Source organism: Vigna radiata, chromosome 8 (assembly GCF_000741045.1).
Source record: "Vigna radiata var. radiata cultivar VC1973A chromosome 8, Vradiata_ver6, whole genome shotgun sequence".
Classification (NCBI taxonomy): domain Eukaryota; kingdom Viridiplantae; phylum Streptophyta; class Magnoliopsida; order Fabales; family Fabaceae; genus Vigna; species Vigna radiata.
The window spans coordinates 37,495,715-37,499,859 of record NC_028358.1 but is presented as its reverse complement, the minus strand read 5'-3'; positions in this window follow the sequence as shown (position 1 = coordinate 37,499,859).

Here is a 4,145-nt window from a genome sequence, read left to right as displayed (position 1 = left end):
GGAGACTGTATAGGTATGGGACTATACAGTTGAAGGATAACTTAAAGGAATTGATTTGGCTACCCATATCACCAAAATGCATTTACTTTTCGGAAGCCTAACCCATAAGAACTCCATGGTTAAGCGTGCTTAGCCTGGAGAAATTCTGGGATGGGTGACCTTCTGGGAAGTTTTTCCGAAAAGTGTGCGAGTGAGGACAAAGCACACTGGAAAGTCTCGTGGTGATGTGTGGGGGCAGTCAACAGTCCCTGTAAGTTGTCGGGGCGTTACATTAAGTGTTATTACATACATTATTTAATATCATAATAATAATAAGTATGATATAAACATATTAATTTAAATAAATAAAATTATAATATTTTAAATTATTTAATCAAATATATAATTTTATATAGAACTGTGAACTTGACTCATGGTTTATGAGTGAATTCTAATCTATTTTTGGAAAAATTCTATTTTAAGAAGCTACTCAAATAAATAAATAAATAAATAAAAACTCAATTCGCAAAGTTGCTTTCAAGTACGTTAGGATGAAGACTAGGGTAATTAACCTCACTAAAAAAACTTTGAAAAACATAAACTTTTTAGACTATGTAGATATTTATTTCTTTTTATTAATTTTTGATAAATTAATACGTGAATTTTATAGTGATGGTGATTATAAGCTAGGACGTGATTAATTATTTTTTTATGATTAAATATTTATAATATTACACTATCAGTATATAAAATTTATCTGTTTATCAACTCGGACGTGATTAATTATTTTTTGTGTGATTAAACATTTATAATATTACACCATCATTATATAAAAAGATAAAATATTTAACGTTATTATGAAATCAATTTAAAACTAATTTCAAAAATATGTTTAATCGTAATAATAATAATTATATATATCTATAATTTACAAGTAACGAATGTTTTTAAAAATAATACAATTTTCAAATAATTTAATATTTTTGGTCGTATACGTTTTCTTTAATTTAATAGTTTGATTATAATTTTGATATATTTGAAAAATAGACAATTTTGGCTTTCCATAGTTTCAATCGTTCAATTTTCTATTCACATATTCTAAAAATGGATCATTTTTGGTCTTCCATAAATTTAATAATTCCATTTTAGTTTTTATATTTAAAATTTTAATTTTACTATTAACCTATCACGAAGTTGTGAAGATTTGAATGATGCGTTACTTTAATTTGCTTATTGCTTCAAGTTAGTAATGTTTTTTTTTTTCTTCATAATTTTACTTTTAAAGTATTAATAATTCATTTACTTTTAATAAACAAAAGAAAAATTAATGTCACGTAGATATTTATATTGATTTTGCATCATCACCTTACCTTAACAATTTTTTAATATACAACTATATGAAAAAGAATGAAGGCTGAAGTTATTTTTTAGACGCATAGAATAAATACAACTATATGAAAAAATTAACCTCCTACTAACCAAGAAACCAAAAGTATAATTAATTTTTAGATAATTTCAATACAAAAAATATTTGTATTGTATGAGAAGACGTCTAAAGAAGTAATTATATTATTACAACATCTCATTATTTATCGGTATATATAAATTAATATATCTTTCTTAATTATTTTGAAATTTTACAAGTTAGTTCATTAAGATTCAAGTTCCAGTATTTTATTTATTTTTTCACATATGTAAAGTAAAGTTAAAGAAACTAATTACAATATTAAGAATTAATCAATTTGATCTGTCAATTAAACTAAGAATTCTTTAATTAAATTTTTATAAAAACTAAGTATTTTTTTTATAAAAAATACTATTAATTTTTTACTTTTAGAAAACTTGTATAGATGTTTCTGACAATAATTTTGGTCTATCAAAAATAATTTAATCATTTTACAAAATTATAACATTTAAATTTGTAATAAATTAGGATTAATTACACCTTTTCCTATATTTAGAATAAACATTTTTCTAAAAAGAATCCATGGGTTGATCCTAGCCCACGTGGCTTTTGTCGATATTTTGGTCTTATGGATTTCTTTTATGAGGGACTTTTTAGTCGTGTGGATTTTTCTGGTCTAAATTTATGTAGGTCAGGGTCAAAACCAAACCATGTTAGGAGGATCAAATTGACAGGTCTAATTTTATATGTATATATAAATGATATTATTTCTAAAAGTTAATTAAAGTTTTGTAGTGGGACTAAACACACTTTAACCCTAATCATAATCCACTTGAGAGGGAGCTTTGGGAGTTGAGATTTTTTTTGACCCCTACTTAAGGGGTTTATTAAAATAGGAATTTCTCAAGAGTGAGTTAAGGTTGACCTATGGACCATTGGTCAAATTGACAACTCTAATCCCAATAAACAAGACCTATGCAGATACAATATATAATCATTGTTCACGAGGTATGTAAGTAAATTTATTTATTTTTATATTCCCATTAATAATTGTTTTACTAAATTGAGTGTTAAGTATTTTTGTAAATTCTACTATTAAGTACATCCAACTATCTGAAGAGGACAAACTAGCCTAACTACAAAGATATCACCTGGTTAAAAAGTAAGAAGACAAATGGATTGATATGATTAAAAAGACATAATTCAACAGGAATAATTGAGCAAAGAGGTTAAGAAATACTTTTGAAAGCAAATATAATAATAAGTTTGACAAGATTAATTAAGAAATAAATTAATTGAAGGTAGAGATACATCATTAAATAAAAATGTTTATAAGACTAATAAATTAACAAAACGATATTATCACCTTAATATACAAAAAACAGTAAAAAATAGATAAGATGACAGATATGTAATTCCCTTACTTAATTATCACGATTCACGAACTAAAATTTTAACCATAATAATACCTTTGTTTGTATTTTAATAATCTCCTTATCAATATTTTTTTTAGTCTTTCTCGCCCTATGTCACACCATTAAACCTTTTTTACTTCATTTCTAGCTTCTTCAATTCATTTATATGTAGGTAACTTTTTTACATTTAATTAATATTGTTTAATAATGAATTTCATTTCTCATCTGTCTATATGTAATTATAATGAAGAAATTTTCATCACTTCTTTTATATATTTTTACAAAATGATCAATAAGCATTTATTTTTTCTCATATTTAAATTTGTATTTTTCTTAACTCTTTAACTTTTTTATTTTTTTAAAATAACTGATCAATTAATATTTTCATAAAATAATAAAATATTTAAATTATAAAAGATAACAATTTAATACATTATATTCAAAACATATTGTCTGAACAATAAATGATAAGATTACAATAAATTATATAATAATCTATTCACAAGAGTGACTGAATACACACTTTTAATATTATTACCTTTTTATTTATTGACTTCATGGTATGAAATATATGAGATAATATGAAATATTTATGTTAAATTAATTGTTTTTTCTACTTAGTCAATTAATTTTTGAAATTATTGTATGAATTTTGATTATTTAACGAAGAATAAATAAAAATTTTACCATAACAACTTGTAGTTAGATAATATGTGAAGATCTAACTTTTACACTAAAATGCATAATCTAACATATTATAATGAAGAACTAAATTTCAATTGTACTATATAAAAGTTGTATTTGTAGCCTAATCTAAGGATTCATGATATTATGATTATAATTTTATAATTACAACTTAGGAATAAGAAATAATTGACACCTTAAAATTATTTCCTTATTTTTAAAATATTTTTCATAATTTATCAATTTACTTATAAAAACGTATTTAAATAAAAAAGCTTAAATATAGTTAAATAAAAGAAAAGGTGATACAATTATATATAAATATAAGATAGAGATTTTTTTTTAATATTATAAATAAGATAACATACTTTTTTTAATGAAAATATTATATATAACATCTTGATGTTACACACACCATCGTTGATCATTTGAAAAATTTAGCTTTTTTAATATTCTATTTTTTATAGGAATGCAAAAAGATTAAGAAATGGGCAGGTCGTAGATCACATTTTTCTTTTTTATAAATTCAATAATATTGTACATCTCTGCAAAGGAAAATACATAGANATTATATCAAAATTAAATATGATTATTTAAATATATGGAATTATAGGGTTAATCTTTCAATGCAATAACTTTGCCTAGTATATTCTTCTTGGTCA